Raw genomic sequence first — 23,716 nt, 5'->3', positions numbered from 1 at the left:
GCTAGGGTATGATCCAACACTCAAGGTTATTTGCTAACAAAATAATCCTATCACTGAACTGGTACTTGTCTTCTGCCGAAACTGAAAGTGTCGAAACTTAACAGTAAACTGCATACATTCAGAGATCGACAGTTGCACTAAACAGAGTTGCATTTGAGATAAAAAGACTTGGATTGCTAAACAGTGGCAACAACAGTAGACAAACATCTCTAACGAGAGATGGCCATCAAGTAAAAAATTCCTAGAGCAAGTATTCCTAAAGCTATCAGATTGGATTGCTTCTTCAACTCAATCAGCTGCTTGAAGTTCTTGTTCATCTTCTTCAATTCCGTCTTCAGTTCGACATCTACCACCGTCGGGTATTCCGGACGCGCTGCTGCTGCCGGAGCGGCACTGTCATGGGGCAGATTGAACTCGCGGATTGCATCTGGATGTAATCATCCATCCACTCGAAATGGTGGCATTTCTTCACGATCTGAAAATGAAATGTGATAGATTTTTTGAGAAATTAGAGATAAAGGATGCAAGGAAAACTCAGATCTAACCTGCCCCTCCGGCTTGCTCTCGCATTTGACGAACTCGCGCCCAAAGTTCCCATTCTTCTCCTCCTTCGAAGTCAACCGCTTCAGTGGCGCAGTCCGTGGGCAGTCAGTGCATCGAGTCATCGGCACTGGACCATACACCGGCCACGTGGAACGGGGGGCTGACGAGGAGGTCGACATCTCGCCCGAGAGGAAGAAACAGAGGAATTGCTCGAGAGGAAGAAGAACGAGAAGATGGGGAAAGAAACAGAGGAATTGCTCGAGAGGAAGAAGAACGAGAAGATGGGGAAAGAAACAGAGGAATTGCCCTATCTGCTCGATGCCTTTGTCTGTCAGATGGAGAAGAGGAGAAGGGGAAGCTATATTGACGATTTGCCACATTGTATTTTGTAGTTTGAATATTTGAACCAACTCTTAACACTGACATGTGGTGGTCATGTGCGAAAAATACAATTTCATATGTAAAGTGGGGCAGATCGTAAAAACCCGAGAAGGACAGTGCAGTAGCCAATCAGGATGCATCACGCGGATCGCGCATGCCTGCCCACATCTGACGGGTGGTGTTTGGCGCTTGGTAGGATCCGACGACGGACGTTCGACGCTAGGGTTTGGAGCATTTCTGCGGGGTTATGAGCGAGTCAACGGGGTTATTAGGGTTTGACCAGATTTCAAATGGCCATAACTAAATTAGAAAAAATCGCAAAAATATAAAACAAACGTACTTCGTCCGTTTATGAGACCTAGTTACCATAAAAAAATATAAACTCGGTATAGGGGCATTTTTTTGAAAAATCATTTTTTGAAGTGATCTGTCAAAATCAAGTTCAAATGTTTTTAAAAAATTCAAAAAAACTCAAAATGTTGTAATTCTTGTGCACATAGCCGTCATATGTGACAAGGTTATGAGAAAAAAAATATAAACTTGGTGTAGGTCATTTTCATGAAAAAAGGCTTCACACAAATGAGCTATCACCTATGAACATGTTCAGAGTTCGTATAATAGGGAGAGAGGGTTTAGGGTTTGAAAAAAAATCAAAAAATTCAAAAAAATCAGAAAAAATCTCCATAGCTTCATTTTCGAGTGAATAAGAAGGATCTGAACTTACTTTTTCATTTTCATATCTAAAACATGTTATTTCACGGTTTTGAATTAAAAGCATATTTTTTCAAAAAAAATGTAGTAATATGAATATTAATCAATAAATAGTGAGACTTCGTTTTTACCATATATATATGGAACAAGTGTTCATAAAAATATATATGCCTCATTTAGCCAAGGTAAAAAAAACTTGATTTCAAATAGGGCTGTTTACCCTAGCTTTCGAGCTTGTTTCTAGCACATTTCTCATTCGGACTGTTCACCTACGAATATTGGGCTTCAAATGCTCGATCAAATACACCACACAGAGCAATGAACCTCCAATGTTCAACTTCAACTTTGGCTCGAATCCAAATTTTGGCCCAAATTAAAATATTGATTTAAATTCAAATTTTGATTGAAATTTGAATTCTGACACAAATAAGAAACCAAAGTAGAAGCAACATTATTACAAGGGATCCCTTATTACAACTGATAAGTTTTCACAGTAGCTCAAATATACCAAGTTTTAAGATGCCAACATCTTAATACAAATCTACCAAGTTTTAAGCGATCGACTCGCCCTCAAATTGACAACACAAACATTTCCCAACAACTTAATTCAAATTTTCGACTTGCTCCTTGTGTTTGCAGCTGGCTTCACCGTCTTGCTCCTGGTTTCCCTAGTTGAGATGCTCTTTTCTTTCAGACCCTTGTTCCTTTTGATCTTGGGCTTTACTTGGGGTTTTCCTCGTGGAGGTGTTGATGGAGTAGTTCCACTCGCCGAGCACTTGACGACCATTTGACGGTCATCTATGGGTTCAATAATCTTTAAAAGCACAGTTGGAAAAATTACCCCCTCCTCTTCCTCTCTTATAGCTTCAAAACCATCAAAGGCCATGGTTTCAAAATCTTCTGCTTCTTCATCTCTTGGCCTTTTCTCCCTAGAGCTGGTAAATAAAATTATAAGCCATAGGCAAAAAAGACAACAAATGCAAACAAAAGGGTAGCTGCATTCTACAAAGGGTGCAAACACATACCAAGATGCTTCATTTGCTGCTGCATTCTCCACTGCTTCAATTGCTGCTGCATTCTCCACTGCATCTTTAGTCTCCATTGCTGCTGCATTCTCCTCAGCATTGGCTGCTGTCCATCTTTCCTCCTCTCCAAATGATGCATCCACTGCATTGGTACAAAGCCTAGCAATATGCTCCAGAACTCTACATGTTTTGCAAGCACGCTTGTTTGGTAGACGACCCTCCTCACCTGCTCTAATCCTCTGGTTCCTTGGTCTTCCTGGTGGTCTAGTAATGACAGGAGCGTGGAGTTTGAACCCTGGATCTACTATGTTCCATTGATATTTCCCCAATAGTGTAGGCACATTGTCAGCATAAGCAGACATAAATTTGGCAACAGAGAAATACTCAGAGCAATATTGATCAACTTCACCATCTGCACCCCCGATAACGGTCATCAGATGTAGGGCATGTATGCATGGCTTCCCACGGATCTGCCATTGCCTACAAGTACATTCTCTAGTACTTAGGTTCACAGGATACCTCCATACCCTATTTTTAGTGTCAGTATATGTAACCTCTTTCTCATATGTACCAGATCGAATACATTTCATCTTCAGTCCTCTTGCCTTCGAGTGCAATGCCTTAATCAGTGATGGGAGCATTTGATGACCAACATATTGTGTTTCTGCAATTCTTTTGCGAAGAGCCATCTTTATCATGATCATTTGCCTCATCTTGTCAAATGCTTGCCACAACAAGAGCCCTTTCACTGACTTGAACTTTGAATTGAAGCATTCTGCAAGGTTACTGGTCACATAATCTACTTTGCAGATTTCGTTGAATTGGCTTCTTGACCACACCTTACCATGATGTGCATCCATGTACTCCTTCACAAGAGGATTTTGAGCATACAACACTCTCAAATGGTGTTCATGCTTCCTTTTGCTGCATGTGTATGATGCTGGCCATAAGTTCTCATCATAAACTTTACCTTTGAACTTCTTTTTGAAATTATGCGCTAGGTGTCGCATACATTTCCTATGCTCCACTCCAGGGAATACAATTTCCACTGCACTCTCTAAACCCTTGCAAGCATCTGTGTGTATAGCTAAACCTGGGGGTGTGCCTATAATGTTGCGCAACTGCTGCAGAAACCAGACCCAACTTTCCTCAGACTCTGCCTCCACCACACCAAATGCAACTGGGAATAGCCAGTTGTGTCCATCAACTGCAGAAGCTGCTACTTGCTGTCCTCTCCATCTTCCAGTCAAATGTGTAGCATCTACAGCCAAATAGGGCCTGCAACCATCTAGAAACCCCTGCCAGCAAGCCTTGAAACAAACAAAAGCCCTTCTGAAATGACTTCCCATTTATTTTGAATGGAACTGTATGCTTGTCAATCTCTACAACACTCCCTGGACTTGCCATCTCCACTTCAGCTTTGAAAGTGTAAAGCAGCTGAAAACTGTCATTCCATTGACCATTAATTCTGTCAAGAGCCCTTTCCCTAGCATTGAAAATTCTCATGTAAGGAATTTCTATCTTGTACTTCTCAAAAAGCTTCCCATGGAGTGCTGTTGGACCAAGTCCAGGTTCTTCTCTCAGCCAATCCAATATAGCATTTGCCACCCACCTAGTTTTTGCTAGCTTAGTTTTGACCTTCCCCCCTCCCCCTCTAGGTGGACATGTGTGCTTGTGTGGGTTCTTCTTTATCTGAAACAAAATAAAAGGGTAAAAAACAGTTGAGAAACCTTACTCAACGATCTGAAACTAAATTACTAACTGAACTTGGATTACCTGAATATATTTGCTCTTGATCATACGAGATGCATGCAACTTCCACCTACACCTAGGATATGGACAAAATACTGTGAACCTTGCTGGCTCACTCCTTTTAATCTTATAGGTGTTTTTAGATATAATGCACCATGTTGTCACTGCATTCCGACAGTCCACCATTGATTGGAAAATGGTACCTACACTAAGCTCAGGTTTTTCCCTGTTCCACTCAATTGTTAGCATGTCATCACCATCGTATTCATCCTCGATTAAGCTCTCCATGTTCTCCACCTTCTCTTCATCGTCAGTGTCATCAAACCTAGCTTGGCTGATGGGCTCCTCCATATATTCGTCATCCACTGCTTGCTGACTGGCTACATCGACCAGTTCAGGAAACATCATCTCGTCTTCATCATCATTTGTAGGCACTGCCTCGTCAGGTTCTGCATCTTCTTCTACACCAACTGCAGAAGGTACACGAGAAGCAGCAGCTGAATCGGAACCAGAATTGGCAGCAGGCATGTTCTGGCTCCATGAACCACTTGCTTTACTTGGTGTCGACCTACAAGGAGTGCCGGGGTGCTGGCTATTAGCACAGACAGATGATGTCTGAACTCCCTTCCCCTTCGCCCGTTCTGCGCGTGGCTGAAGCACATCGATTTGGAGTTTACCAAATCGGCAGCCAGCAATCCTAGCAAAAAGCAACGGCATATGATCGTCGCAAGTTAGTGGGAGAAATCTTTGCTCGTCACTGCTGAAGTAATTCAGTTCAACAGCATCGGCATCACTCCAGGGATAGGTGTTTCGGAGCTCAGCTCGCAAATCTTTGAAAGATATGCTGGTTTCTACCACTTTGGGATAGAAAAATGATGAAATCAAATGCGGTTTAGTACCACACAGCAAACTAGTTTCCATTCTAATCGCCAGCCGGAAAGCCAGCGCAGGATCAATCCTATTTTGTTGAAGGAAACAAAGGCTTCAGTTAGCCGGGTAAAATCGAGCACAAATTCAAACGATTCAAGCAAACAGAAGTCAAATACGGCCTACAATACGACTTAGAACGTCAATTCGAGAGGAAACAATGCTTACCCGGGTTTAATCCATGAATTATCTGCCGCAGATTCCACCCAATCCTCTCCACGGTCGACTGCATTCCGGCCATCCTCACTCAACATCGCTATGTAATCCCAGGTGGGGACGTGGGCTATATCTGGCGGAGACGCGGCGTCGCCGATGAACTGAATAGGGGCATAGGGTGGAGGAAACAACTGTGGTGGACGCAGCACGACGCCGTCGGAGGGGGAGGGGCGGCGCGGTGCAGTGTGGCCTATCTAGATTTGTTTCAGATTCAGACAAGCTGCCCAATATGTGTCTCCTTGCGGTCCCACCCGTCAGCAAGCAACAGTCAGACGAAGACTCGGCCCCACTCGTCAGCAATTAACGGTCAATGGACGGTCAAGATGGCAAACGCCCGCTATGAGCATTTGTGAGAGTTTCAGCTAAGGAAGAGGGGAAAAGTGAGCAAAAGTTTGGAGCGTGGGGAAAAGTGAGCACAACTAAGGAACCAGGGGCACTAATTTAAATATCCCATATATTTAAGGCCTCTGGTGATCATTAGATGTATTAAATGATTTATGTATATATATTAACGAATCTTTCTTCTTTTAGCCCTCTGGATCGAGCAAATCTTCTACAAGGGTACGAGGCCGGGCCAAAAATTTGGCCGATGGCATAATGTACAACATCGATGAAGTCGCAGAAGATGGCGAACAACTGCTCCTGCACAAAATGGCCAATGGTTGAAAGTCAAGCAGTTTGCTTTTAAGAAGATGGCCACACAATTCCAGACCTGAAAGAAAAGATTATACAACGACTACCTCAAGGCTGAAAAGAAGACTCCAGAATTCACTGGAGCACTAGAGAAGGTAAAAGATCACTGGGACCTATTTGTGAAGTACAAGGAATCAGACGAAGCTAAGGAACGGTCGAGAAAAATAAGATAAATGCTGCGAAAAAAGAGTCACCATGTTCTGGGGACAGGTGGCTACAAGAGAGGCATGCCTAAGTGGGAAGCAGCTGAGGCCAAGATGATTGCTGAAGGGGTCATTCCAAAAACAACAGATTGGACCGAGAGGTCCAGGAATTGGTTTTATGCGCATGGGGGAAAGTTGGACCCAGTGACAGCGGAGATTATTGAAAAGGAAAGTCTTAAAACAACCTCGGACACTTTACTTCAAGCAATAGGAGATGCTCTAACGGGGTTGTTCTAGCCCAAGAGAGAGAACGACGAGCTTACACACGCCCTTGGGAATCCTGAACACGGAGGACGAACACGAGGCAAAGGCGTTCTTCCATGGGTTTAGGGGTTTTCGGAGTGGAACGACACTTATAGAAGCCGTCGGAGAACAAAGAAGCAGGATGCAGACCGGCTTCATAAGGTAGAAACAAAGAACGCGGAGTTGGAACACATGTTACTACGGCAGCAGGAGCAGATCGACACAATTAGACAGCTGATGTCTACTACACAACTTTATTCTTGTAGACTTGTGTTGGGCCTCCAAGCGCAGAGTTTTGTAGGACAGTAGCAATTTTCCCTCAAGTGGATGACCTAAGGTTTATCAATCCGTGGGAGGCATAGGATGAAGATGCCCTCTCTCAAACAACCCCGCAACCAAATAACTAAGAGTTTCTTGTGTCCCCAACACACCAAATACAATGGTAAATTGTATAGGTGCACTAGTTCGGCGAACAGATGCACTAGTAGAAAACAGGGCCTTGGTTGAGGCCAGGATAAGGGCATTAATCTCGATTCACTCATGAACTAGGACCAAAGGGTACATCAGTCCCGGTTCGTGAGGCCAGGGCGCCGGCTGGGCCTCGGGGGCCATTGGGCCCAGTTCGTCTGACACTTTTGGTCCCGGTTCCAGACACGAACCCGGACCAATGGGCCTCGCTCCTGGCCCAACACCTTTAGTACCGGTTGGTGGCTGGAACCGGGACCAAAGGTTGTCCTTTAGTCCTGGTTTTCGCCACAAACCGGGACTAAAGATAAGCCTATATATACCCCCGCCCCTAACCGCTCAGTGCTCTGTTTTTTGGCCAGCCGTGTGGGAGAGGTGTGTGTTGCTCTAGCTGTCACCTCCTATGCACATGAGGTGTTCGCTGAAATGCCCGAGCCACACTTAAGCTTTTTCCTCAAGATTTTTCTAGGCTTGATGGTCCGTCCTGTCCCATCCCCGTCCTCATCGCCGTTGATCTCCTGTGCCGATCTCGTTGCCGGCACCATCGTGGTGAGCCTCTTGTTCTTATCGTCTTTCTAAAAAAATCTTACTTGTATGATTTAGATAGATACTTGGATAATTTTCTTACTTTTATTATTGTTTTTTATTATATAGTGCCATGGTTTTGGTATCTACCCCCGTGGGCCCTCGTCCTATCTATGTTTCGGATGTGGTATATTATCTTTTATAACTATTTGTTTCATTTAGTGTTTATGACAATTATGGCGACCAACGTGACATAGATGTTTTAATGTAGGAGGTATGTGAACCACAAATTCCAACCGACCCTCTTGTCAAGAGGTTAAATTTAGTTGAAAAAGAAAACAGTTACTTGAAGAAAAAATTGAAAAAAATTGAGGACGATAAGATGGAATTGGAGTTGCATGTTGTGCATGTCGTCGATTTCACAAGAGCAAGATGGATGCAATGAGCTTGAAGATTTGAAATATTGGAAAGTATGCCATTCATACTAAGGCTTGGTATCATTATGTCGTTGGATGAATTGTTACCTTAGTTGCGATTATGATCGCATTTATTGTTGCAATTAAATGTTTTACATAGTTTCAATGTATGTTTTAATTACATGCTCTAGAGAGCTATATGTTGTTCAATGAGCACTATGTATGAACTTTATGTATTTATTTTTTCAATAATAACATTTGATCACTACTGTACTTTGGTTTTAATGTGATGACGAACTTCTATTAATTTGGTTATTACTTCTCTATTCATGATGTCCTGTAATGGTTTTTCACACACTTAATTATATATAATGCACGCAGATGAACCGACAATGGATGTACGGTGATAGATGCACCTCTGAGTACATTAAGGGCCTGCATAATTTTCTTGAAGTGGCTGAGGAAAACAAGCAGAATGGTTTTATGTGTTGTCCATGCCCTATCTGTTGGAATACGAAGGCTTACTCTGACTCGAAAACCCTTCACATCCACCTTCTTGAGAAGGGTTTCATGCCACACTATAATGTTTGGACAAAGCACAGTGAAAGAGGGGTTATGATGGAAGACAACGAAGAAGAAGAGGATGATGACAACTATCCGCCCCCTGAATATGGTGATGCTGCAACGGGAGAAGCTGAAGATCAAGAGGAACCAGATGATATGCCCGATGATGATCTTCACCAGGTCATTGTTGATGCAAAAAGACAATGCCAACATGAAAGGGAGAAGTTGAAGTTCGATCGCATGTTAGAGGATCACAAAAAAGGGTTGCACCCAAATTGCGAAGATGACAACACAAAGCTCAGTACCACACTGGAATTGCTGCAATGGAAGACAGACAATGGTATATCTGACAACGGATTTGAGAAGCTACTGAAAATATTGAAGAAGAAGCTTCCAAAGGATAAAGAATTGCTCGAAAGTACATGCGAAGCAAAGAAGGTTCTATGCCCTCTAGGATTTGAGGTGCAGAAGATACATGCATGCCCTAATGGCTGCATCCTCTACTGCGATGCGCACGAGGATTTGAACGCATGCCCGGTATGTGGTGCATTGCGGTATAAGATCAGACGAGATGACCCTGGTGATGTTGAGGGCGAGTGCCCCAGGAAGAGGGTTCCTGCTAAGGTGATGTGGTATGCTCCTATAATACCACAGTTGAAACGTCTGTTCAGAAACAAAGAGCATGCCAAGTTGATGCGATGGCACAAAGAGGACCATAAGAAAGATGGGAAGTTGAGAGCACTCGCTGAAGGGGCGTAGTGGATAAAAATCGAGAGAACGTGGGGGACTTTGCAGGTGACGCAAGGAACATATGGTTGGTTTAAGCGTGGATGGCATTAATCCTTTTGGGGAGCACAACAACAATCATAGCACTGGGCCCATGACTCTATGTATTTATAACCTTCCTCCTTGGTTGTGCATGAAGCGGAAGTTCATTATGATATCAATGCTCATCCAAGGCCCTAAGCAACCCAGTAACGACATAGATGTGTACCTAAGGCCATTAGTTGAAGAACTTTTACAGCTATGGAATGGAAAAGGTGTACGTGTGTGGGATGAGCACAACCAGACGGAGAATACCATACAGAAATTCAATGGGAGTTTGGCGATTGATGATGTTAGGGATGTTATATTGTATATATGTAGTAGCGTCGTATAGATATACGAAAACTTGTTGTTCGACCAAGAACGGAGAAAGAGAGGTCACTTCTCTTTATATATGTTCATGATCACGATGTTGTTTAATTAATGGTTCCTTCATTTGCTTACTAGCTAGCGTCGAGTTCTCTCTATATGTAGTAGCTAGCATTGACCAAGCATGAAGAAAGAGAGGTCACTTCTCTCTATATGTAGTAGCTATAGCTAACACAATCTGAAACCCCTAATTAAACCATCCAAAACCGCTAATAAACCCCCTTTCAAAAAAAAACAAAAACCCCAGCGCCTGCGAGCTGCTGACGTGTGGCTGCCCTTTAGTCCCGGTTGGTGTTACCAACTGGGATCAAAGGTCCTCCTGCCTAGGCGCCCCACAGCGGCCACGTGGAGCCCCTTTAGTCCCGGTTCATAAGCCAACTGGGACTAAAGGTTTGGGGTATTAGTCCCATTTGTTTTGCCCCGGTTCCAGAACCAGGACTAAAGGCCCTCTGTAACCGGGAGTAATGCCCTGTTTCCTACTAGTGATGGCAATACAAGTGTAGTAATGATAGTAGATGTTGATTTTTGTAATAGGAACAATAAAAAACAGCAAGGTAGCAATTGATAAAACCGAGCACAAACGGTATTGCAATGCTTGAAAATGAGGCCTAGGGTTTGTACTTTCGTTAGTGTAATCTCTCAACAATGCTAATCTAATTGGATCATATAACCATCCCTCAACATGCGATGAAGAATCACTCCAAAGTTCTTATCTAGCGGAGAACACAAGAAGAAATTATTTGTAGTTATTCTTTCCAGTCGATCTATCCAAGAGTTGATACTAAAATAACACCAAGTTATTCTTTCCGATCGATCTATCAAGTGTTTGTACTAAAATAACACCAAAGCAAATTCAGATTCATAATACTCAATCCTAACAAAGAACCTCAAAGAGTGCCCCAAGATTTCTACCAAAGAAACAAAAGACGAGAACGAGCATGAATCCAGATGCATAGATTACCCCAATGTCACCTCGGGAATCCGCGAGTTGAGTGCCAAAACATATCTCAAGTGAATCAATATAATACCCCATTGTCACCATGGGTATTATTTTTGCAAGACATATATCAACTGCTCTCAAATCCATAAAAGTATCCAATCCGATAAAACAAAATATCAAATGGAAGACCCAATTCATCACAACAAGATAGAGAGGGAGAAACACCATATGATCCAACTATATTAACAAAGGTCCCCGATACATCAACATCGTGCCATCAAGAACACGAGAGAGAGAGAGATTAAACACATGGCTACTGGTACAAACCCTTATATAGCCCCAAGGATGGACTACTCCCTCCTCATCATGGAGACCATAGGGATGATGAAGATGGCCTCCGGTGATGATCTCCCCCTCCGGCAGGGTGCCGAAACAGGTTCCCGATTGGTTTTTCGTGGCTAGAGAGGCTTGCGGCGGTGGAACTTCCGATCTAGGGTTATTTCTGGGGTTTCTCAATTTATAGGATTTTTCAGTGTTGGAATCATGCGAAGACGGGCCTCGAGGTGAGCACAACCCACCTGGGCGCGCTGATACGTCTCCAACGTATCTATAATTTATGAAGTATTCATGCCATGTTTACAATAATTTTATATGATTTTGGTATGATTTGATTAGAACTAATCCGGACTAGCGCCGTTTTCAGCAGAACTACTGTGGTGTCGTTTTTTTGTGCAGAAATAAAAGTGCTCGGAACGAGCTGAAAATTTACGGAGAATATTTTTGGAAAATATAAAAAATACTGGAACGAAAAGATATCGGAGAGGAGTCCCGAGGCAACCACAAGGGTGGGGGCGCGCCCCCTACCTCCAATAAGTTCTAGAGCTGCAAGATGGATGAGAATAGTTCTGTCAGTGAACATATACTCAAAATGTCTTGGTATAATAACCACTTGATTCAACTGGGAGTTAATCTTCTGGATTATAGTGTCATTGACAGAATTCTTCAATCACTGCCACCAAGCTACAAGAGCTTCGTGATGAACTATAATATGCAAGGGATGGATAAGACAATTCCCGAGCTCTTCGCAATGCTAAAGGCTGCGGAGGTAGAAATCAAGAAGGAGTATCAAGTGTTGATGGTCAACAAGACCACTAGTTTCAAGAAAAAGGGTAAAGGGAAGAAGAAGGGGAACTTCAAGAAGAACAGCAAACAAGTTGCTGCTTAGGAGAAGAAACCTAAGTCTGGACCTAAGCCTGAGACTGAGTGCTTCTACTGCAAACAGACTGGTCACTGGAAGCGGAACTGCCCTAAGTATTTGGTGGATAAGAAGGATGACAAGGTGAACAAAGGTATATGTGATATACATGTCATTGATGTGTACCTTCCTAAAGCTCGTAGTAGCACCTGGGTATTTGATACTGGTTCTATTGCTAATATTTGCAACTCAAAACAGGGACTACGGATTGAGCGAAGATTGGCTAAGGACGAGGTGACGATGCGTGTGGGAAATGGTTCCAAAGTCGATGTGATCGCCGTCGGCACGCTACCTCTACATCTACCTTCGGGATTAGTTTTAGACGTGAATAATTGTTATTTGGTGCCAGCGTTGAGCATGAACATTATATCTGGATCTTGTTTGATGTGAGACGGTTATTCATTTAAATCTGAGAATAATGGTTGTTCTATTTATATGGTGCACCCTTGAAGAGTGGTCTATTTTTGTTGAATCTCAATAGTAGTGATACACATATTCATAATGTTGAAGCCAAAATATGCAGAGTTGATAATGATAGTGCAACTTATTTGTGGCACTGCCGTTTGGGTCATATTGGTGTAAAGCACATGAAGAAACTCCATACTAATGGACTTTTGGAATCACTTGATTATGAATCACTTGGTACTTGCGAACCATGCCTCATGAGCAAGATGACTAAAACGCCGTTCTCCGGAACAATGGCCGGGCAACAGATTTGTTGGAAATCATACATACTGATGTATGTGGTCCGATGAATATTGAGGCTCGCGGCGGGTATCGTTATTTTCTCACCTTCACAGATGATTTGAGCAGATATGGGTATATCTACTTAATGAAACATAAGTCTGAAACATTTGAAAAGTTCAAAGAATTTCAGAGTGAAGTGGAAAATCATCGTAACAAGAAAATAAAGTTTCTACGATCTGATCGTGGAGGAGAATATTTGAGTTACGAGTTTGGTCTTTGATACGTCCATTTTGCATCATGCTTTTATATCTATATTTATTGCATTATGGGTTGTTGTTACACGTTATGTCACAATATTTATGCCTATTCTCTCTAATTTTACAAGGTTTACATAAGGAGGGAGAATGCTGGCAGCTGGAATTCTAGGCTGGAAAAGGAGCAAATATTAGAGACCTATTCTGCACAACTCCAAAAGTCCTGAAACTCCACGGAACATCTTATAAAAAATAATGAAAAATCCTTGCCAAAGATGAAGACCAGGGGGCCCACACCCTCTCCACGAGGGTGGGGGGCGCCCCCCCTCCTAGGGTGCGCTCCCCTACCTCGTGGGCCCCCTGGTGACTCTCCAATGCCCATCTTCTTCTATATGAGGTCTTTCGTCGGGAAAAAATAAGAAGCAACCTTCCGGGACGAAACTCCGCGGCCACGAGGCAGAACCTTGGCGGAACCAATCTAGGGCTCTGGCAGAGCTATTCTGCCGGGGACACTTCCCTTCGGGAGGGGGAAATCATTGCCATCATCATCACCAACGCTCCTGTCATTGGGAGAGGGCAATCTCCATCAACATCTTCACCAGCACCATCTCCTCTCAAAACCCTAGTTCATCTCTTGTATCCAATTCTTGTCTCCAAGTCCGGGATTGGTACTAGTAGGTCGCTAGTAGTGTTGATTACTCCTTGTAGTTGATGCTAGTTGGTTTATTTGGTGGAAGATCATATGTTCAGATCCTTTATGCATATTAATACCCCTCTGATTATGAACATGACTATGCTTTGTGAGTAGTTACATTTGTTCCTGAGGACATGGGAGAAGTCTTGCTATTAGTAGTCATGTGAATTTGGTATTCGTTCGATATTTTGATGAGATGTACGTTGTCTAGCCTCTAGTGGTGTTATGTGAACGTCGACTACATAACACTTCACCATTATTTGGGCCTAGAGGAAGGCATTGGGAAGTAATAAGTAGATGATGGGTTGCTAGAGTGACAGAAGCTTAAACCCTAGTTTATGCGTTGCTTCGTAAGGGGCTGATTAGGGTCCATATGTTTCATGCTATGGTTAGGTTTACCTTAATACTTTTGTTGTAGTTGCTGATGCTTGCAATAGAGGTTAATCATAAGTGGGATGTTTGTTCAAGTAAGAACAGCACCCAAGCACTGGTCCACCCACATATCAAATTATCAAAGTACCGAACGCGAATCATATGAACGTGATGAAAACTAGCTTGACGATATTCCCATGTGTCCTCGGGAGCGCTTTTCCTATTATAAGAGTTTGTCCAGGCTTGTCCTTTGCTACAAAAAGGATTGGGCCACCTTGCTGCACTTTATTTACTTTTGTTACTTGTTGCTCGTTACAAATTATCCTATCACAAAACTATCTGTTACCACTTATTTCAGTACTTGCAGAGAATACCTTGCTGAAAACCGCTTATCATTTCCTTCTGCTCCTTGTTGGGTTCGACACTCTTACTTATCGAAAGGACTACAATAGATCCCCTATACTTGTGGGTCATCAAGACTCTTTCTGGCGCCGTTGTCCGGGAGTGAAGCGCCTTTGGTAGGTGGAATTTGGTAAGGAAAGATATATATTATGTGCTGAAATTTACTGTCACTTGTTACTATGGAAACTAATCCTCTGAGGGGCTTGTTCGGGGTATCTTCACCCCGGCCAGTAGAGCAAAGAGTTGCTCCTCAACCTACTGAACCTACTGAAAATGAATATGAAAATATTCCCTTTGAATTTCCTTCGGGTATGATGGAAAAACTGCTAGCTAATCCTTTTGTAGGAGATGGAACAAAGCATCCTAATGAGCACCTAATATATGTGGATGAAGTTTGTGGACTATTTAAGCTTGCAGGTATACCCGATGATATTGTTAAGAAGAAGGTCTTCCCTTTATCTTTGAAGGGAGATGCATTGACATGGTATAGGCTATGTGATGATACGAGATCATGGAACTATAGAAGACTGAAATTGGAATTCTATCAAAAGTATTATCCTATGCATCTTGTTCATCGTGATCGCAATTATATATATAATTTTTGGCCTCGCGAAGGAGAAAGCATCGCTCAAGCTTGGGGGAGGCTTAAATCAATGTTGTATTCATGCCCCAATCATGAGCTCCCAAGGTAAACAATTATGCAAAATCTTTATGCTCGGCTTTCTGAAAACAATCGCACCATGCTCGACACTTCTTGTGCTGGCTCTTTTATGATGAATACTATTGAATTCAGATGGAATTTATTGGATAGAATTAAACGCAACTCTGAAGATTGGGACCTCGACGAAGGTAAGGAGTCAGGTATGGCGCCTAAGTTTGATTGTGTTAAATCTTTTATGGATACCGATATTTTCCGTAAGTTTAGCACTAAATATGGACTTGACTCTGAGATAGTAGCTTCTTTTTGTGAATCTTTTGCTACTTATGTTGATCTCCCCAAGGAGAAGTGGTTTAAGTACCATCCTCCCATAGAAGTAAAAGTAGCTGCACCTTCTAAAGTTGAAGAAAAGATTGTCACTTATAATGATCCTGTTGTTCCTACTTCTTATGTTGAGAAACCACCCTTTCCTGTTAGTATAAAGGATCTTGCTAAAGCTTCAACTATGGTTCGTAAAAGCAATATTAGAACTTATACACCTCCTGAGCAAGTCAAAGTAGAACCTAATATTGCTATTGTTAAAGATCTCTTGTCTGATAATATTGATGGGCATGTTATTCAATTCTGTGGTGAATCTGCTAGAATTGCTAAACCTGGCGCTAAAGATAAACATAGACCTGTGGTAGGCGTGCCTGTTATTTCCGTTAAAATAGGAGATCATTGTTATCATGGCTTATGTGATATGGGTGCTAGTGCTAGTGTTGTACCTATTACCTTGTATGAAGAAATTAAGCATGAAATTGCACCCGCTGAGATAGAAGATATTGATGTTACAATTAAACTTGCTAATAGAGATACCATATCGCCAGTGGGAATTGTTAGAGATGTTGAAGTCTTGTGTGGGAAAACTAAATATCCTGCTGATTTTCTTGTTCTTAGTTCCCCACAAGATAGCTTCTGCCCAATTATATTTGGTAGACCCTTCTTGAACACTGTTAATGCTTAGATAGACTGGAAAAAGCATGTTGTTACTATTGGTTTGGATGATATGATTCATGATTTTAATTTCTCTAAATTTAGTAAACAACGCCGTGAAGAAGAATTACCTAGTAAGGATGAAATCATTGGTCTTGCTTCTATTGCCATACCTCCTAGTGATCCTCTAGAACATTATTTGCTAGACCATGAAAATGATATGTTTATGAATGAAAGAAGGGAAATAGATGAAGTATTCTTTAAACAAGAACCTATTCTGAAACACAATCTGCCTGTTGAAATCCTAGGGGATCCTCCACCCAAGGGTGATCCCGTGTTTGAGCTTAAACCGTTGCCTGATAATCTTAAATATGCTTATCTTGATGAAAAGAATATATATCCTGTTATTATTAGTGCTAACCTTTCAGAGCATGAAGAAGAAAGATTATTGAAAACTCTGAAGAAGCACCGTGCTGCTATTGGATATACTCTTGATGATCTTAAGGGCATTAATCCCACTCTATGTCAACATAAAATAAATTTGGAAGAAGATGCCAAACCGGTTCGCGATCATCAACGAAGGCTTAATCCTAAGATGAAAGAAGTGGTAAGAAAAGAAATACTAAAGCTTCTGGACGCAGGTATAATTTATCCCGTTGCTGACAGTCAGTGGGTAAGCCATGTTCATTGTGTCCCTAAGAAGGGAGGTGTTATTGTTGTTCCAAATGATAAAGATGAATTGATCCCGCAAAGTATTATTACGAGTTATAGGATGGTAATTGATTTCCGCAAATTAAATAAAGCTACTAAGAAAGATCATTACCCCTTACCTTTTATTGATCAAATGCTAGAAAGATTATGCAAACATACACATTATTGCTTTCTAGATGGTTATTCTGGTTTCTCTCAAATACCTGTGTCGGCTAAGGATCAATCAAAGACTACTTTTACTTGCCCTTTTGTTACTTTTGCTTACAGACGTATGCCCTTTGGTTTATGTAATGCACCTGCTACCTTTCAAAGATGCATGATGGCTATATTCTCTGACTTCTGTGAAAAGATTTGTGAGGTTTTCATGGACGACTTTTCCGTCTATGGATCCTCTTTTGATGATTGCTTGAGCAATCTTGATCGAGTTTTGCAGAGATGTGAAGAAACTAATCTTGTCTTGAATTGGGAAAAGTGCCACTATGGTTAATGAAGGTATTGTCTTGGGGCATAAAGTTTCTGAAAGAGGTATTGAAGTTGATAAAGCCAAGGTTGATGCTATTGAAAAGATGCCATGTCCCAAGGACATCAAAGGTATAAGAAGTTTCCTTGGTCACGCCGGATTTTATAGGAGGTTCATTAAGGACTTCTCAAAAATTTCTCGGCCTCTGACTAATTCATTACAAAAAGATATACCATTTGTCTTTGATGATGATTGTGTAGAAGCATTTGAAATACTTAAGAAAGCACCTATTGTTCAGCCACCAGATTGGAATTTACCCTTTGAAATGTGTGATGCTAGTGATTATGCTGTAGGTGTTGTTCTAGGGCAAAGAGTTGATAAGAAATTAAATGTTATCCATTATGCTAGTAAGACTCTAGACAATGCTCAAAGAAACTACGCTACTACTGAAAAGGAATTTTTAGCAGTTGTATTTGCATGTGATAAGTTCAGACTTTATATCGTTGATTCTAAAGTAACTATTCACACTGATCATGCTGCTATTAAATATCTTATGGAAAAGAAAGATGCTAAACCTAGACTTATTAGATGGGTTCTCTTTCTACAAGAATTTAATTTGCATATTGTTGATAGAAAGGGAGCTGAGAACCCCGTTGCAGACAACTTGTCTAGGTTAGAAAATGTCCTTGATGACCCACTACCTATTGATGATAGCTTTCCTGATGAGCAATTAAATGTCATAAATACTTCTCGTAGTACTCCATGGTATGCTGATTATGCTAATTACATTGTTGCTAAATTTATACCCCGTAGTTTCACATACCAGCAAAAGAAAAAGATTTTCTATGATTTGAGACATTACTTTTGGGATGACCCACATCTTTATAAAGAAGGAGTAGATGGTGTTATTATACGTTGTGTACCTGAGCATGAACAGGAACAGATCCTACGCAAGTGTCACTCCGAAGCTTATGGAGGACACCACGCTGGAGATAGAACTGCACATAAGGTATTGCAATCTGGATTTTATTGGCCTACTCTCTTCAAGGATGCCCATAAGTTTGTCTTGTCTTGTGATGAATGTCAAAGAATTGGTAATATTAGTAGACGTCAAGAAATGCCTATGAATTATTCACTTGTTATTGAACCATTTGATGTTTGGGGCTTTGATTATATGGGACCTTTTCCTGCCTCTAATGGATATACACATATTTTAGTTGCTGTTGATTACGTTACTAAGTGGGTAGAAGCTATTCCAACTAGTAGTGCTGATCATAACACCTCTATTAAAATGCTTAAAGAAGTTATTTTTCCTAGGTTTGGAGTCCCTAGATATTTAATGACTGATGGTGGTTCACATTTTATACATGGTGCTTTCCGTAAAATGCTTGCTAAGTATGATGTTAATCATAGAATTGCCTCCCCTTATCACCCACAGTCTAGTGGCCAAGTAGAATTGAGTAATAGAGAGCTCAAATTAATTTTGCAAAAGACTGTCAATAGGTCTAGAAAGAATTGGTCCAAAAAACTTGATGATGCATTATGGGCCTATAGAACTGCATATAAAAATCCTATGGGTATGTCTCCTTATAAAATGGTTTATGGAAAAGCATGTCACTTACCTCTCGAACAAGAGCATAAGGCTTACTGGGCTATTAAAGAGCTCAACTATGATTTCAAACTTGCCGGTGAGAAGAGGTTATTTGATATTAGCTCACTTGATGAATGGAGAACCCAAGCCTATGAAAATGCCAAGTTGTTCAAAGAAAAGTTAAAAGATGGCATGACAAAAGGATACAAAAGTGTGAGTTTAATGTAGGTGATTATGTATTGCTATACAACTCTCGTTTAAGATTTTTTGCAGGAAAACTTCTCTCTAAATGGGAAGGCCCTTACGTTATAGAGGAGGTCGATCGTTCCGGTGCCATAAAAATCAACAACTTCGAAGGCACAAATCCGAAGGTGGTAAACGGTCAAAGAATCAAACATTATATCTCAGGTAATCCCATAAATGTTGAAACCAATGTTATTGAAACCGTAACCCCGGAGGAATACATGAGGGACACTTTCCGGAACGTTTCAGACTCCGAAAAGGAGTAGGTATGTGGTACGGTAAGTAAACCGACTCCAAAACAATTTTTAAGGCAATATTTCTCCGTTTTGGAATATTTAGAAAAATAGAAAAATAAGTAGCAGTCCGGGAAGGACACGAGGGCTCCACGAGGGTGGAGGGCGCGCCCTACCCCTCTGGGCGCGCCCCCTACCTCGTGGGCACCTCGTGTGCCTTCCGGACTCCGTTTTCTTGCACGATACGTATTTTGGTCGGTAAAAATTCATTATATATTCTCCCGAAGGTTTTGACTCCCTTATCACGCAAATATCCTCTGTTCTTGTTTCGAGTTGTCCTACTGCAGATTAGATTAACATGTCATCCCAGGATTCGGAAGGAGAAAGCTATGTGGATGATTACCTAGCAAATCCTAAGGTCTATGGAGATGTGGAGCACGATGGTTGGACCACGGAGGAAGAAGAGGACTATGAACCCAAGGGGAAGGAGGAGACGAGCTCAGATGAAGATGAAGCCCCATTACCTCAACCTGGGGACATGCACGTGGAGTTCAAAAAGTCAAGTCTCCCTGATAGGGTAAAGAAACCAAAGATCGAGTTTATCCCTTTTCGTCTCTTGCAGGAAAATAAGCAGGACTTATGCAAAAAGATATTAACCCTGGAGTGGGAGATTGATGAGTTGAGGGACCAAAATTCCGTCCTCAAGCGCAAATTAAGGGAGAAGTCTATGCCATCAACTAAGTCAACATCACCACCACCTTCTTCACCAACAACAAAGAAGGAGACATAATCATATGGGTATGGGCACTCCCCTTGGCAACTGCCAAGCTTGGGGGAGATGCCCCGGTATCGTATCACAACCACATCTCCTATCTTTACCGTTTTTCTTAGTTCGATCCTATTAGTAGTATCTTGATCTAGTAGAATAAAGTTTATGGCATGATCTAGTTTTGAGTTTTGCTTTATGATCCCTCTATGTAATCGAGTCCGTGAGCTATATAATAAAGATTAGTGTTGAGTAAAGGGCTTGATTATTTTGCCATGATCTTGATTGAAAAAAGAAAGATAAAAGGAATGAAAAGAAACAAAGAGTTCATATTGATCTTATTGAGAGTAATGACTTCACATAGAAAGAGTATGATGATTAAAAGTTGTTGGGAGTTGGCAAACATAGCTTTGGTCATCGTTGCAATTAATAGGAAGTAATAAGGAAAGAGAGGTTTCACATATAGATATACTATTATTGACATCTTTTATAATTGTGAGCACTCATTAAAATATGACATGCTAAAGAGTTGATGTTGGACAAGGAAGACAACGTAATGGGTTATGTTTTCTTATATCTGAGATAAAGTATATTGTCATGGATCTTCCAACATGTTGAGCTTGCCTTTCCCCCTCATGCTAACCAAATTCTCAGCACCAAGTAGAGATACTACATGTGCTTCCAAAAACCCTTAAACCAGTTTTGCCATGAGAGTCCACCATATCTACCTATGGATTGAGTAAGATCCTTCAAGTAAGTTGTCATCGGTGCAAAGCAATAAAAATTGCTCTCTAAATATGTATGATTGATTGGTGTGGGAGAAATAAGCTTTATACGATCTTGTGTTGTGGAAGAAATAAAAGCGACGGACTGCATAATAAAGGTTCATATCAAAAGGGGCAATATAAAGTGCCGTTCTTTCGCATTAAGATTTTGTGCATCCAACCATAAAAGCGCATGGCAACCTCTGCTTCCCTCTGCGAAGGGCCTATCTTTTATTTATTATCTCCTACCTTATGCAAGAGTCATGGTGATCTTCACCTTTCCTTTTTCATTTTATCCTTTGGCAAGCACAGTATGTTGGAAAGATCTTGATTGATATATCTAATTAGATGTAGGGGCATGAGTTATTATTGTTGACATTACCCTTGAGGTAAAAGGTTGGGAGGCGAAACTATAAGCCCCTATCTTACTCCGTGTCCGATTAAAACTCCGTAAACACAAGTATCGCGTGAGTGTTAGCAATCATGAAGGACTAAATGATAGTTGAGTATGTGGACTTGCTATTAAGCTCTGACATAGACTCTTTCTGATGTTATGATAAATTGCAATTGCTTCAATGACTGAGATTATAGTTTGTTGGTTCTCAATAAAGTTTATGATTTGTACTCTGCATTGTGAATGGATTATTACTTGAACATAAGAAATAGTATGACAATGTCTATATATGTTGCTGTTATGAGAATAATCATGATGCCTTCATGTCCGTATTTTATTTTTATCGGCGCCTCTACCTCTAAACATGGGGACATATTTATCGTTATCGGCTTTCGCTTGAGGACAAGCAAGGTCTAAGCTTGGGGGAGTTGATACGTCCATTTTGCATCATGCTTTTATATCTATATTTATTGCATTATGGGCTGTTGTTACACGTTATGTCACAATACTTATGCCTATTCTCTCTAATTTTACAAGGTTTACATAAGGAGGGAGAATGCTGGCAGCTGGAATTCTGGGCTGGAAAAGGAGCAAATATTAGAGACCTATTCTGCACAACTCCAAAAGTCACGAAACTCCACGGAACATCTTATAAAAAATAATGAAAAATCCTTGCCAAAGATGAAGACCAGGGGGCCCACACCCTGTCCACGAGGGTGGGGGGCGCGCCCCACCTCCTAGGGCGCGCCCCCCTACCTCGTGGGCCCCCTGGTGACTCCGATGCCCATCTTCTGCTATATGAGGTCTTTCGTCGGGAAAAAAATAAGAAGCAACCTTTCAGGACGAAACTCCGCGGCCACGAGGCGGAACCTTGGCGGAACCAATCTAGGGCTCCGGCAGAGCTGTTCTGCCGGGGACACTTCCCTCCGGGAGGGGGAAATCATCGCCATCATCATCACCAACGCTCCTGTCATCGGGAGAGGGCAATCTCCATCAACATCTTCACCAGCACCATCTCCTCTCAAAACCCTAGTTCATCTCTTGTATCCAATTATTGTCTCCAAGTCCGGGATTGGTACTAGTAGGTCGCTAGTAGTGTTGATTACTCCTTGTAGTTGATGCTAGTTGGTTTATTTGGTGGAAGATCATATGTTCAGATCCTTTATGCATATTAATACCCCTCTGATTATGAACATGAATATGCTTTGTGAGTAGTTACGTTTGTTCCTGAGGACATGGCAGAAGTCTTGCTATTACTAGTCATGTGAATTTGGTATTCGTTCGATATTTTGACGAGATGTATGTTGTCTAGCCTCTAGTGGTGTTATGTGAACGTCTACTACATAACACTTCACCATTATTTCGGCCTAGAGGAAGGCATTGGGAAGTAATAAGTAGATGATGGGTTGCTAGAGTGACAGAAGCTTAAACCCTGGTTTACGCGTTGCTTCGTAAGGGGCTGATTTGGGTCCATATGTTTCATGCTATGGTTAAGTTTACCTCAATACTTTTGTTGTAGTTGTGGATGCTTGCAATAGAGGTTAATCATAAGTGGGATGTTTGTTCAAGTAAGAACAGCACCCAAGCACTGGTCCACCCACATATCAAATTATCAAAGTACCGAACGCGAATCATATGAACGTGATGAAAACTAGCTTGACGATATTCCCATGTGTCCTCGGGAGCACTTTTCCTATTATAAGAGTTTGTCCAGGCTTTTCCTTTGCTACAAAAAGGATTGGGCCACCTTGCTGCACTTTATTTACTTTTGTTACTTGTTGCTCGTTACAAATTATCCTATCACAAAACTATCTGTTACCACTTATTTCAGTACTTGTAGAGAATACCTTGCTGAAAACTGCTTATCATTTCCTTCTGCTCCTCGTTGGGTTCGACACTCTTACTTATCGAAAGGACTACGATAGATCCCCTATACTTGTGGGTCATCAGTCTTCATTTGAAACAATGCGGAATAGTTTCGCAACTCACGCCACCCGGAACACCACAGCGTAATGGTGTGTCCGAACGTCGTATTCGTACTTTACTAGATATGGTGCGATCTATGATGTCTCTTACTGATTTACCGCTATCGTTTTGGGGTTATGCTTTAGAGACGGCTGCATTCACGTTAAATAGGGCACCATCAAAATCTGTTGAGCCGACGCCTTATGAACTGTGGTTTGGCAAGAAACCAAAGTTGTCGTTTCTTAAAGTTTGGGGCTGCGATTCTTATGTGAAAAAGCTTCAACCTGATAAGCTCGAACCCAAATTGGAGAAATGTGTCTTCATAGGATACCCAAAGGAAACTGTTGGGTACACCTTCTATCACAGATCTGAAGGCAAAACATTCGTTGCTAAGAATGGATCCTTTCTAGAGAAGGAGTTTCTCTTGAAAGAAGTGAGTGGGAGGAAAGTAGAACTTGATGAGGTAATTGTACATGCTCCCTTATTGGAAAGTA

The sequence above is a fragment of the Triticum aestivum genome, chromosome 7D (genome assembly GCF_018294505.1).
Source record: "Triticum aestivum cultivar Chinese Spring chromosome 7D, IWGSC CS RefSeq v2.1, whole genome shotgun sequence".
Classification (NCBI taxonomy): domain Eukaryota; kingdom Viridiplantae; phylum Streptophyta; class Magnoliopsida; order Poales; family Poaceae; genus Triticum; species Triticum aestivum.
The sequence above is the reverse complement of the archived record's forward strand: the minus strand, read 5'-3'. Positions refer to the sequence as shown.